Here is a 14,634-nt window from a genome sequence, read left to right as displayed (position 1 = left end):
ATTAGCTGTCTGGCCTTGGGTAAGTTATTGAATCTCTCTGTGCTTCAATATCTCCATAATAGTAATACCTATCTCATATGGTTGTGAGAAGGACCCAATGAGTTAATATCATAAGGTGCTTAGAACTTTACCGGATACATTGTAAGTGCAATTTATGTTTATGATATAGATAAAATGCACCAATGGACAAATAATTATTTATTGCTAGAATAATTAGAGTTAAGAACAGATTAACATGAAGAAGAAAATATGTATTACCAGTAAATTGGAAGCTTACAAAAATAATGATTGTTGTTGAATACGTTATTTATAGGAGATCACATCACAGATGTTATTAAATTAATCTAACAAAAACATGGTAGGAATAAAGGGTCCCAGAAGTGACTGATAATTTATAGCAAGCAGGAGACATGTACACAAATTAAAAAAAAGAAAAGAAAAGAAAAAGAATATGACTTTTCATTATCCAATAATTTGGGGGGCAAAAGTTAATGAAAATTTTTTTTGTACAAGTCAGTAAATGTTTACAAAAATATGAAACACTAGGGGCGCCTGGGTGGTTCAGTCGATTGAGTCCAATTTCAGCTCAGGTCATGATCTGACGGTTCGATGAGTTCTAGCCCCACGTCAGGTTCTGTGCTGACAGCTTGGAGCCTGGAGCCTGCTTCAGATTCTGTGTCTCCCTTTCTCTGCCCCTCCCCTGCTCATTCTCTGTCCCTCTCTCTCTCAAAAATAAATAAACATTAAAAAATATTTTAAAAATATGTGGAACACTTAAAGTGCCTCTGATACATGTTCTTTTTCTTTAAAGCTGTCATGTTCATCTGTTGAAAGTAAATGTGAAACTTTTCACTTCCTCCTCCTTGAAGTCATGCAAATGTGCAAAGGAGAACAGACCCAGACAGGATGGCTGAGGACGCTGGCCACACTCTTTCTAACTGCTGACTGCACATTGAGGGCACTGAGTAAGCTTCCTAGTGGGTCGACATTGCCCAGATCCTTTTTGGGAATCACGAATAGTTTTCAGATGGATAGATAAGGCATGGAGCTCTGTCATGAGTTTGTCACCTGCATGATATGATACCTTTAGTATTTCATTTCTTTGTGTCCAAGGGATTCTCCCTCGGGACATGGGCATTCTTGAACAATTTGGGGGGCATGGAAATTAACACCACCTTTCTGCTGCTCCACTCTATGCTATATCTGAATCCAGAACATCCCAACATGAACCATAATATCTTCCTTCTTTTTCTTTAAGTAGGTTCCACACCCAGCATGGAGCCCAATGCTGGGCTTGAACTCACGACTCTGAGATCAAGACCTGAACTGAAGTCAAGGGTGGGATGCTTAACTGACTGAGTCATCCAGGTACCCCATAATATCTTTCTTCTTTTAATGTTTATTAATTTTTGAGAGAGAGAGAGAGAGAGAGAGAGAGAGAGAGAAAGAGCGGGGGAGGGGCAGAGAGAGAGGGGGACAAGAGAATCTGAAACGGGCTCTGCACTGAAAGCAGCAAGCCCAATGTGGGGCCTGAAACATGTGAGACCTATCACAGGTTTGTGGTGATTTGATTACAGGGAGTCTCACCCTATTTCGGCATTTTTTTTGTTTGGGGCCACAAAACTTTTACACTCTAAGCATTAGATCTTAAATTCAGGAGGGATGACAGCCTCAGGCTGAAGTGTTTGACACCTTTTTCCTCTTTTAGACAAAATTATTTTTAGCAGTAACCCTGAAATGAAGTAATTACATTTCATGCCTGCTCTTACTAGACAAAAGGGGTCCAACTTGGAATCTGCCCTCCTTTTCAGTTTGAATTTTTAAACACAAATAAAAAATCCAAGGAAACAGGTAAAATAACTCAATTTATTCCTTTTGTCTTTACATCCTTAGCGCTGTCATTGTTTCCTTTGAATCTCCTGTTTAAACCAGAGATAAGTAGTGTGCCCAGATGGATGGGCTGACCTAGCATGAAGGGCCATCCCACTGGAAAGGGGCATGCGTGGCTGAATTGGAAGTCGAGGGGACCACCGTGTAACTGGAGTTTCCGGAATGAAATTCTCTGTAGAAGATAATGTTTCTTCTTATTTTTTGCAAGTTTATTTATTTATTTTGAGAGAGAGAGGGAGGGAGAGAGAGAGTGCGGGAGTACAGTGGGGGAGGGGCAGAGAGAGAGAGGGAGAGAGAATCTTAAGCAGGCTTCATGCCCAGCATGGAGCCTGACGTGGGCCTCGATCTCACAAACCGTGAGCCAAAATCAAGAGTTGGATACTTAAGCAACTGAGCCACCCACGTGCCCTGAATATAATGTTTCTTAAAGATATGCTATGAAAATATGCTAATATCTATTATTGAAAGCCAATGGCAACCACAGCATTAGTTTAGATTTATTTGTTTATTATTATTTTTTTAATGTTTATTTATTTTTGAGGGAGACAGAGACAGAATGTGAGTGGGTTAGGGGCAGAGAGAAAAGGTGACACAGAATCCGAAGCAGGCTCCAGGCTCTGAGCTGTCAGCACAGAGCCCGACGTGGGGCTCAAACTCACGAGCTGTGGGATCATGACCTGAGCCGAAGTCAGATGCTCAACCAACTGAGCCACCCAGGCGCCCCTAGGTTTAGAACTTAGACCAACAAGATATATTTTCGGGAAGGAATATTTTGTTACTGATGTCGTCTAGAATTGCTGGTTGAGGTGATAATAAAGAGCAGCTGGCTTTTGGTTGATTACTGTTTTAAAATTCTCGATAGACAGTGCACCCCTTTGCCTCCCCTTGGTGGCAGGGTGACAGTTTCCACTACCCTGCTTTTGTGCGCAGTTGATGAGAGGTCTACCTTTCGTTTATAAAGTGGCAAAACAGTGCCTCATGCCAACAGGCAGGTGGGACAAGAGAATTGGCAGAGGCCTTGACTGTAGGCAGAAATATCTCAGGAAGAAGGTGACAGAATATGAGCTGGTGGAAATGAATTGCCCTTCCAATGGTGCTGAGTACCTGTTGGCAGATTTAATGACCTCTGTTTTACACAGCTGCCAACACAAGCCCTTGGCCCCCTTTTCCTTGTCTCTGTCTCTATCCTGCAATCCCGATGCAGATACTGCCCTCCTTGACCATGAGGCAGAGGGACTGACCTGTAGGGCTGGCAGAGTGGGAAGCAGCCTGGGACCCCAGGACTCCATTAAGAGCCCTCATATCTCCAGACTTTACTCAAGTGAGAGATAAATGAGATTCCATGCTTTCTGGGGTTTCTAGCACTTCCAGGGGTCAGGAAAGGCCCTGACATTTAAGGGACCTAATATTTAAAGGATGAATGGGTGTTTTTGGAGTAAAAAAGAAGAGTGAAGAGAATTTCCAGGAGTAGGAAGTTCATGTAGGAAAGTCAGGAGCCTAGAGACAGCATGGCGAATTTAAGGAATGGAAAGGAGCTCAAGGTGGGGAAACTCAAAGTTCAAGGGGATTTGGGGGGTCTTGAGAAGGAACTCCGGAAGAATGGCAAATGATTTGTCTGTGTTTGTTAGCCTCACCTAACATCCCAGTTGGGGAGCTCTGCTGTTCTAGGAGGTTCTCAGAGGCCAAACCGAGAAATCCAGGGCCCTGCCCTCCCAGGGTTGCCCCAGGCAACTTCTATTAGTAAAGAATCCTGTTTATTACCATGTGACTCACAGGCACCTGTGGTTTCCATGGTTGCCACCCACAATGAAGCATAAGTCCATTCCTAGAGGGTGGGGTTTGCTGGTGGGGCTGTTCTCTCCCTTGTCTGGTTCAGCACCCCAGCAGAGCTGCCCAGCATATAGTAGAGGAGATCGGTGGGGGGACTCTTGGGGGTGAGTTCTTTGGGAGGGGATGAGAGAGAGGCTGGGGCACGGGGCTGAGTGGGGTTAAGGAACTGAGTGGGGTTACCGTGTGTAATGGAGAACTGTGCAGCCCCTACTCTCTCCAAATACAGGAGGATCCCAGGAGATGGAGAGACAGGGAACCTTGGGACACGGAAGGGTTAGAGCAGGATTTGGGAGACCTGGCCGACTTCTTCACCAGGGACAAGCAGGGTTTGTTCCCCATTGTGGTGGTAGGAATGATAGGCCAAGTATACAAATGCAAAGCCAGGGGGATTGGGCTGTTTGACAACTGGTGGGGTTGTACAGGAAGGAACCAGAAGAAGAGGAAGCTAAAATATAGACAGCATTTTAAAAATTCATTAACTAATTAATTTTTAAAGTTTATTTATTTTGAGAGAGAGAGAGGATCCCAAGCAGGTTCTGCACTGTCCATCACGGGGCTCGATCCCACGAACTGTGAGATCATGACCTAAGCAGAAATCAAGAGTCAGACGCTTAACTGATTGAGCCACCCAGGCACCCCATATGGCATTTAGGAAAAATGATTTCATCTCATACATTTGCATAGTCTCACAGGTTACAAAGCATTTGAGCATCCATTGTCTCATTTGCTTTTCACAGAAGCCCTGGGAGAAATCAGAACAAAAAAATACCAATGTACTCTAAACTGGGGAGACTGGGGTTTATAGAAGTTATTTAACATACCCAAGGTCAAAACCAGGACTAGAATCTAGCCCTCCTTGCTCCCTGTCCAGTTCTTTGTATTAAATCTGTGTTTCTTAAACTTTGGTACCCATAGGCCATTTTAATGGATGTCTGGTACATAAAAAGTTCCTAAATTTAAAAAAATGTTTATTTATTTTGAGAGAGAGAGACCGCACAAGCAGGAGAGAGGCAAAGAGAGAGACATAGAATGAGAAGCAGGCTCCAGGATCTGAGCCCCCAGAGCCCAACGCGAGGCTCAAACCCACGAACTATATCACAATCTGAGCCGAAGTCAGATGCTTAACCGACTGAGCCACGAGGCACCCCATTTTGATAAATTTTAAAAATTATCACAATTTTTAAAATAGTGTAATAAAACATGTAAAAGTAACAACAATGGCTTTGTTTTAAATCAATGAGAATGATATGTTTGTAATCTTCACTAAGGTATTTGTATTCAGCTCGATATCAGATAGTTTGAGCCATAGCTTGGATCCCATAACCAGCAGGGCTGTTTTTTTTTTTTTTTTTTTTTTTTTTAAACGTTTCTACTAAGTTAAGAAAATTGAAGGAATGGCATTAAGTGCTTCATCAGCCAGTCCTGGGTAAGCCGATTAAACTTGGACTCAGAACTGTGGAGAGCATTCTTAGTGACAATTGTTTGCAAACTACCAGGACCTAGGTCTATAAGCACATGACGCACAAAAGTTGGAATATTAACTATTGTAACCTAGGAGGTGGGGGCAAATGGATTTCTTATCCAATCCTCAGCTTTGTTCAGCTTTGGAAAGCACTTCTTGTTATGACGTGGAAGTTCAAGTGTGTGTGTGTGTGTGTGTGTGTGCGTGTGCGTGTGTGTGTGTGTGTGTGTGGTAAAATACATAACACAGACCTTTCCGTTTCATCAAAGTGGTTTTAAATATGCCCAATAACGTGGTTTTTTTTATTTCTTTCTTAAATAAATCAAATATGGGACGCCTTGGTGGGTCAGTCAGTTAAGCGTCTGACTTTGGCTCAGGTCATGATCTCACAGTTTGTGAGTTTGAGCCCCACGTCGGGCTCTGTGCTGACCGCTCAGAGCCTGGAGCCTGCTTCAGATTCTGTGTCTCCCTCTCTCTCTGCACACCCCCTCCCGGCTCATGCTCTGTGTCTTTCTGTCTCTCAAAAATGAATAAATGTAAAAAAAATTTTTTTAAAAATCAAATGTTATAAAATAGTAAAACTTTGATGCTGCCATAGTTCTAGTTTTGAGAAATCCCCATATTGTATTCCCAACATTAAAATTGTGAAATTTCACTCAGAACCTGAGTTCTGAGTTTCTGACATATTGCTAAGGTATGTGAGTAGACCATTTGCAGTTGGAGAGATGTTCTTTGTTGACATTATCAACGTCATGAAGTGTCACCGCGCATTTCAAAAACTCATATAGTGAAAAGGAAGAAGTAGAACTATCTTTGTTTATCTTTATAGTAAAACTACTATATATAAAAAGACATGATCTTTTATCTAGAAGACCCTAAAGAATTTACAAAACACCAATTAGAACTAATAAATAAGTTCAGCAAAGTTGCAGGATACAGGATCAATATACAAAAAACAATTGTGTTCATACACTAGCAATAAACAATTTGAAAATGAAGTTAAGAAAATTCCATTTATAATAGCATCAAAAATAATAAAATCCTGGGGCACCTGGGTAGGTTGGTCCTGGGTAGCGACCAACTCTTGATCTCGGCTCAGGTCATGATCTCATGGTTTCATGGGTTTGAGCCCCACATCGGGCTCTGTGCTGACCATGTATGGAAACTGCTTGAGATTCTCTCTCTCTCTCTCTCTCTCTCTCTCTCTCTCTCTCCCCACTCTGCCCCTCCCCTGGTCTCTCATTCTCTCTGTCTCTCTTAAAAAAATACTTAGGGATAAACTTAACCAAAAAAGTACAAGACTTGTACACTCTGAATCATTGTTAAAATAAGTTAGAGATGGTCTACGTAAATCTAACCACATCCTGTGTTCAGTGTCTGGAGAGTTTAGTATTGTTAAGATGGCAATACTTGCCAAATTGATCTCCAGACTCAGTGCAATCCCTGTCAAAACTGCTTTTTTTTTCCAGAAATGGGCAAGCTGATCCTAAATTTCAAATAAAGCAAGGGACCAAGAATAACCTGTAAAACAGTCTTAAGACAGGACAAAGCGGAAAGACTCACACTTCTCAATTTCAAAATTTGCTACAAAGTTACAGTAATCAAAATAGTGTGGTACTGGTGTAAGGAGACCTATAGACCCATGGAGTAGAATTGAGAGTCTAAAAACAAACTCATATACTTACGGTCAGTTGATTTTTGACAAAGGTGCGAAGACAGCTCAATGGGGAAATTTTTTTTCAACAAATGATGCTGGGACAAGTGGACATCCACATGCAAAAGAATGAATTTGGACTTCTATCTTATGTCATCTACAAATCTTAACTCAAAATAGTTCAAAGATCTAAATAAAAGAACAGAAAGTAGACAACTTTTAGAAGGAAACACAGGTGAAACTCCACATGGTTTCAGATTAGGCAATGATTTCCTAGAACACCAAAAGCACAAATAAAGAAAAAAATATATCAATGCGACTTTATCAAAATTAAAAATTTTTGTGGGTTTAGGGTGCCTGGGTGGCTCAGTTGGTTGACCGTCTGACTCTCAATTTTGGCTCAGGTCATAATCCCAGGGTCGTGGGTTCAAGCTCCATGTTGGGCTCTGAGCTGAGCATGAAGCCTGCTTAAGATTCTCTCTCTCTCTCTCTCTCTCTCTCTCTCTCTCTCTCTCTCTCTCCCCCTCCGCTCCTCCCCCACCCTAAAATTAAAAAAAAAAATGTGTGTGTGTCAAAGGACACTAACAAGAAAGTGAAAAGACAATAGAATTAGAGCAAATATATGCAAATCATATATCTGATAAGGGTCTAGTATCCAGAATATATAAAAAACTCTTACAGCTCAGCAATAAAAAGAAAACCCAAGTAAAAAATGGGCAAGAGATTTGAATAAGCATTTCTCCAAAGATATACAAGAGACCAATAAACACATGAAAAAATGCTCAATGTCATTAGTTATTAGGAAAATGCAAATCAAAACCTCGAGACACCACCTCACACCCACTAGAATAGTTATAATAATAATAGTAATTACAAAAAGGAAAATAACAAGTGCTAGTGAGAAGGTAGAGGAATCGGAACCCTCTTACACTGCTATTGGGAATGTAAATTGGTTCAGCAGCTGTGGAAAACAGTTTGGCAATTCTTCAAAAGTTTATAGAATCACCGTATGACCCTGTGATTCCATTCCTGGGTATACGCCTAGAAGAATTGATAACACGTTCACACAAAAACTCATACATGAATGTTCAGAGCAGCATTACTCACAATAGCCAAAGAAGTAGAACCAATACACTGTTCGTCAGGTGATTAATAGACAAAATGTGATATAGCCATGTGATGGAATATTATGCAGCCATACAAAGGATTGCAGTATTGAGGCCAGCTACAACATGGGAGAACCTGGAAAACATGATGCTAAGAGAAAGAAGCCAACCCTAAAAGACCACGTACCATGTGGTTCCATTGATAGAAAATGTCCAGAATAGGCAAATCCTTAGAGACAGAAAGTAGATCAGCAGTTGCCAAGGGATGGGGGAAGGAAGGAATTTGGACTAACTGCTGATAGGTGTGGGGTTTCTTTTTGAGATGACAGAGACGTTTGGAATCAGTAATGCTGGTTACATAACATAGTAAATATGCTAAAACCTCTGAGGTATATCCCGTAAAATGGTGAATTTTATGTTACATGAATCATATCTCAATGAAAATGTTAAAACAAAACAAAGCCAATCCATGTGACCACCTTTGCCCTCTAGAGTCAGAGGATCTGCTAGGCGTTGGGAGGAGGAAGCAGTTTCTGGGACGCGCTGCCTATTTCTACGTGAACGTGTTGGAAACAATGTAACCTTGGTGACTGCAATTTGAATCACGGTGAAAATATTTTCTACTTCCTTCAACACTGAATTGGATTCAGGAGGCATATCGAAGGCTGTCAGCGGTTCTCTGTGAATTGAAGTGTTCAAACTAGCATTCGTGTGATGCAAACAATAATCACCTTTATTGAGCACTTTCTGTCTGCTAGACATTGTCCTGAGCACTTCGGATGTATTTCTTCACTAACCTTTACCAGAACTGTATGAAACAGGAATTATTATTATGATTACTATCGTAACCATTCCCCCTTTTTAGAGGGAAAGAACCCGAAGCACGGAGGAGTATAACTTCTTTCATTACGATTTCAACTTCCTGCCTTCTTGCTCCCGAAGTCAGTGCTCCATCTGTACTAATGCCAATGTGCCTCTTTCATTCACAAAGTGATCTCTGGTAACACAAAATAATTTTTCTCTTGTGGCAGGGAAGTTTAGAGGTAAGGAGAACAAAAATTCATGGACTGTTTTGCCACCATACATCTCGTCTCTACTCTAAAAGCGATGTCACAGTCCGCGTGTCAGGATTTTAGCCAACTCCGCAGAGACATGAATACTAGTGTGCATTCAGGATGGTGACTGCTCTTGTACCCCGTTTGCCAGTTATGTGATACCCAACAGTAGTATTTGCTAAAGCTGCTTTCTCTGAGCATTTATGTCATTAACTTCACAACTGGTTTGTCTGTCTTCTCTATTGTGTGACTTGTACCTGTATTTGCTCTGAGGAGTGAGGACAACTTGGAGTGATGTGCTATATTTTAGGTGCCTTTTTCTGCCTTTGGCGCAAAATTAAAATTTTATTCTGGGAAGTGCTAGTGTGTGCTTATTTTGAAAAAAAAATCATTAGGCTCTAAGTTTTGATGACTTTGAGCCATGATTTGACATTTCACAGCTTGATAAAGCTTTGGGGACAAGGGGTGAATAGTCAATAAAACCTAGTTTCCAGATAATCTTTGTGGTAGCTCCTATCTGCAGTTTCTTTTTTGCTTATTGTGCAAAATAATCACTCTGACATTTTCCTTTGTCTCAGTACATGTAGACATATTATATTCCCACTGAAATCCTGCTCACTGTTTATGGATGATATTGTTCTGAGTTGTCAGGTCTATATTACTATCTTCATTGCTACTTTTATGACTCCAGAAAGAACTTTGAACCATTAATGACTTTTTTTTGTAATTTGGGGATAAAACATAGCACAACAGTCTGAACACATAAAGTACTTTTAAAACCTAAGCAAAAACATGCATGAACTGGTCCCTTGAATGAAAGCAGTCCTGAAATCTTTAGAAATGTAATAATTGTTAACATGAGAGATCTGTGACAGCCATAATCAATGCTGTATTTCAAATTTGTGAAAGATAGGGAACAAAATTGTTTATCACGTTTTCCCCTGAAACTGCCAGTCTACAGTTGATAAAACTGCCCTTGGAAACATTTCACTGCTCCAAGAGATTTTATTTTATTTTATTTTTTATTTTATTTATTTATTTATTTATTTATTTAATATGAAATTTATTGTCAAATTGGTTTCCATACAACACCCAGTGCTCATCCCAAAAGGTGCCCTCCTCTATACCCATCACCCACCCCCCCCTCCCTCCCTCCCACCCCCCATCAACCCTCAGTTTGTTCTCAGGTTTTTTTTTTTTAATTTTTTTTTTTAATGTTTATTTATTTTTGAGACAGAGAGAGACAGAGCATGAACGGGGGAGGGTCAGAGAGAGAGAAGGAGACTCAGAATCGGAAGCAGGCTCCAGGCTCTGAGCTGTCAGCACAGAGCCCGACGCAGGGCTCGAACTCACAGAGTGTGAGATCATGACCTGAGCCGAAGTCAGACGCTTAACCAACTGAGCCACCCAGGCGCCCCTGTTCTCAGTTTTTAAGAGTCTCTTATGCTTTGGCTCTCCGAGAGATTTTATTTATTTATTTTTTTAAGAAGCTTTTTTTTTTTTAATGTTTTTATTTATTTTTGAAGGAGAGAGAGAGAGCATGAGCGGGCGAGGAGCAGAGAGAGAGGGAGACACAGAATTCGAAGCAGGCTCCAAGCTCTAAGCTGTCAGCACAGAGCCCGATGCGGGGCTCAAAACCGCAAACTGTGAGATCATGACCTGAACCGAAGCCGGATGCTCAACCGACTGAGTCCCCCTCCCTGCCCCCCCACCCCCCCAGGCGCCCCTGCCCCACGAGATTTTAAATTCCAAAGAGATGAGCTGCGGGGATGGTGATTGAAGGATAAATGGCAAAGGCCCCGGGAAGCATTGAGGGTAGACTCCCAGGGTGGATTCAAGCACCTTCCCAGGAATCATGCATTTCCTCCTCTGGCCTGGGGGGTCCTTATGCCAGAGTTACAGCCCACCACCAGGGGGCACTGTACAACCAGGGACGCCAGCCATGTTTCTTCTTGGGTCTATTTAGAGTTCTTTGTTTCCTCCAGGTGTTCCTGAACGCTACCCAAGCCTCAGCAATTTAATCATATTCATTTCATTTTTCTCCTTTATATTCAGGGTTCTGAACCTGGGGACTGTGGTCAGGCTTCTGATGGTCAGTGATCATCTAGAATTTATATATAAAATTTGCGTGCCTGTGATGAGCTAGCTGTATTTTTCTAGTTAGAGGAAAGTTTTATAGTTTTAGTCAAACTTTCAAAGGGATCTGTGACGCTCCCCCCACCGCCACCCGGACCCCCCAAAAAGCAATAGTATTCCCTTGAAGGTGTAGAATGTAATGGTGTCAGGTACTAATTTGTTGACATCTACCAGTGGCTAGCACCTAATATACACTTAATATAATGTTATTTAACACAATCCTGAAAAACACCTTGTAAGATATCTTCACTTCACAGATAAAGAAACTGAAGTTCAAAAAGGGGAATGTACTTTGCTCCAGATCACACAGCTGCTTCACGGGGAGGCTGGGATTTAATTCCAGGAGTGGTTGATTCTCACTGCGCTATTGATACTCTGAGCAAAAAGCAAGGGAGACTTACCAGCACACATGCAGGAGGTACTGGCTTATGTCCAGTGGTGTGCTGGGTGCCAGGGACAGAGCCGGGAACCAATAGACTTGCTGCTTGCTGTCCTCAAGCTCAGCTGCTAGTGGTGGTCATGTTCATGGGAAACAGACAGTAAACAAATACGCCTTCAGTTGCACATTAAGAAAAGTGCTGGAAAGGAAATAAATAGGGGACAGCGACATAGAAAAATGGGGAAATCTCCAGGTAGGTTGGCCAGGGAAGGCCTGAGGAAATAGCATGTCAGCTCAGACTAAAGGGTGAAGGAGCCTGCCTTGGGAAGGGGCAGAGACGGAGCCCTCCAGGGAGGGAAGAGCCTGGCCTGGGTGTGCATCTGATGGGTTGCTGGCGTGGCTGAGCAGGGGACCATGAGCAGAGGTGAGGGTGACAGGGAAGCAGAAGTAGTAGTCTCAGAGAAATGAGAGGCCATCGTGGGGTTTAAAACAGGCGAGAAACGCCAGCTAATTTATGTTTTTCTTATTTTACTTTTAATTGTAAAATGAAACACATAAAATAAAATTTACTGTCTTAACCACTTTGTAAGCTTACAGCTCAGTAGTTTAAGTGCATTCAGATTGTGCATTCCATTTCTAGAAGTGTTTTCATTTCGCGAAACTAAAACTCTACACCCATTAAATAACAGGTCTTCTCCCACCTACTTCCCGGCCCCTGGCAATCACCATTCTACTTTCTGTCTCTATCAATTTGACTAGGCTAAGTACCTCCTGTAAGTGGAATCGTACAGGACACAAATATACGGTATTTTCTAGTGACTGGCTTATTTCACTCAGCATTATGTCCTCAGGGTTCATCCACGTTGAGGCATGTGTCAGAATTTCCTTCCATTTTGACGCTGACTAATCATCTTCTGTATGTGTACCATGTTAGGTGTGCCTAGTCATCTGTCAGTGGACACTTGTGTGACTTCCACCTTTTGACTAGTGTGAGTAATGCTGCTGTGACCATGAGCGTCCAAATATCTCTTCAAGACCATGCTTTCCGTTGTTTTTCTTTTCTTTTTAATTCATGTGTTAGAAGTGATAATATCTGAGTTTGACACGAATTTCAAAAGATACAAAATCACTGTGTCTGGGGTGGAGGAGCGTTGGAGCCGGTCAAAAGTGCAAGGATGTTATGTGGTCTAGGTTGGCCACGGGGTGGCCTGGCCTGTGGTGGTGGCCTGCTGATGGAGAACAGTGGACAATATCGGTCCATTCTTAAAGTCCTGGGAGGCCTTCAAGGAGCCACGTCAAATAAGCAGTCTTGTGGGCAGGAGGTGGACTACAGGAGTCGTGGTGACATAGATGATATCTGAGGTTGTGAGGATGGTGAAGATGGCTGAGGCAGAGCGAACTGGAGAAGATGGGGGCCTGGGACCAGACCTGGATGTTCAGTTGGGTAAGAGGAGGAAGCTGAAGAGGAGACAAAGGAGTAGAAGGAGGGGGGAAGCATGGGCCCCAGGGGGTGAGAGGAGGGAGTGATCCACTATGGGGTCGTCGAGGTGACAATGGGAGGGCAGAGGGGCAGCGCCCCCTGGATGTGAACAAGAGTAGTTCCAGCCCAAGCTGGGGGCAGAGGCCCGCAGAAGCAAGAACAGGGGTGCAGGAGTGCAGACAGCAAGGGCAGACAGCTCTATCAAGAAGCTGGGTTCTGAAGATCAACAGAGAAATGGGCAGTCCTGAGCTAGAGGGATGTGGAGAAAGAGCTGGGTTTTTGGTAGTTGTTTGAGCTTTTAAAATGCCTTCCACTATGGAAAACAGTATGGAGGTTCCTCAAAAATTTTAAAATAGAAATAGCGTTGGGATCCAGTAATTCCACTGTTGGGTATTTGCTCAAAGAAAATGAAAACACTAATCAAAAAGATGTAGGCACCCCATGTTTACCGCAGCATTATTTACAATAGCCAAGATAAGGAAGCAACCTAAGTGTCCACCAACAGATGAATGGATAAAGAAGATGTGGTGTGTATATACATACCATGGAATATTACTCAACCATCAAAAGAATGATATCTCGCCATTTGCAACAACATGGATGGACCTAGAGGGTGTTATGCTAACTGAATTAAATCAGAGAAAGACAAATACCATATAATCTCACTTATGTGGAATCTAAAAAACAAATGAACAAATGAACAGAAACAGACTCATAAATACAGAGAACAAACTGGTAGTTGCCAGAAAGGAAGGGGTTAAGAGACACAAACTTGCAATTATAAAATCATGGGGATGAAAAGCATAGGAAATGCAGTCAATATTATCATGATAACTTTGTATGGTGACAGGTGGTAACTATGCTTAATCATGGTGAGCATTTCATAATAGAATTGTGGAATTGCTATGTTGTACACCTGAAACGAATACAATGGTATGCGTCAACTGTACCTCAATAAAAATAAAAATAAAGAAAATTAAAGAAAATTTAACTAGAAAGCAAATGCATGTATAAGACCATGATTGATGTTGAAGGGAATGATGGGGGTGGCAGAGAGAATGAAGACAGCAGCTGTCAGAGTGGGGATAGCAGGAGAAATCAACAAGATGGATCCAGGGCTCCTGTGGATGGCTGGTTTTGGGGAAGAGGGACTCTTCCCCTGTGGTATCAGGAAAGGAAAAGGAGATGGGGTCCGGTGTTGGTGGGTGAATTTGGTCACAGGAGGTTGAGAAAGCTCCTGTCTGCTGGCTCTATGTTCTGAGGAAGTGAGAAAAAAGCTGTCAGGTGAAATTCAGGAGGGTCAGGGCCAGGAGCAGGTTTGAGGGGCAAGGAGAATGTGAGAGGGAGCTTGCTTCAGAAACATCTTAGGATCATTGGCTGCTCCTGGGTCCCCGCTGGAGGGTGGCGGGCAAGAAGTCATAGCAACATCATCCGCCTGGTTGATGTGGTTTCTCCAGCAATGTCTGACTCTGTTTGTATGGCCTGGAGAAGTTCATCCAGAGCTGAGGTTTTGTTAGCCGAGTATGACGGGAGGAAAAGAGGAGATTGAGGATTTGTGAGTGGATCTAATGAGGATCCATTGACCATCTCTTGGTGGAGAGGGAAGAGAAGCCAGAGGAGGGGCGACAGGCTGGAGGTCTCT

At 42.4% G+C, this 14,634-nt stretch overlaps 1 long non-coding RNA gene across 1 annotated transcript; it reads left to right on the top strand.

Annotated features, from left to right (window-relative positions):
* Nucleotides 1-3,731: 3,731 nt before the first annotated feature.
* Nucleotides 3,732-9,495, top strand: LOC122240585. The gene is made up of 2 exons (XR_006220374.1): nt 3,732-3,824; nt 8,435-9,495. It is a non-coding gene; the product is annotated as an uncharacterized LOC122240585 (long non-coding RNA).
* The last annotated feature ends 5,139 nt before the right edge of the window (nt 9,496-14,634 follow it).

Source organism: Panthera tigris, chromosome B4 (genome assembly GCF_018350195.1).
Source record: "Panthera tigris isolate Pti1 chromosome B4, P.tigris_Pti1_mat1.1, whole genome shotgun sequence".
NCBI classification, from domain to species: domain Eukaryota; kingdom Metazoa; phylum Chordata; class Mammalia; order Carnivora; family Felidae; genus Panthera; species Panthera tigris.
This window is presented reverse-complemented; position numbering and strand designations above follow the sequence as displayed.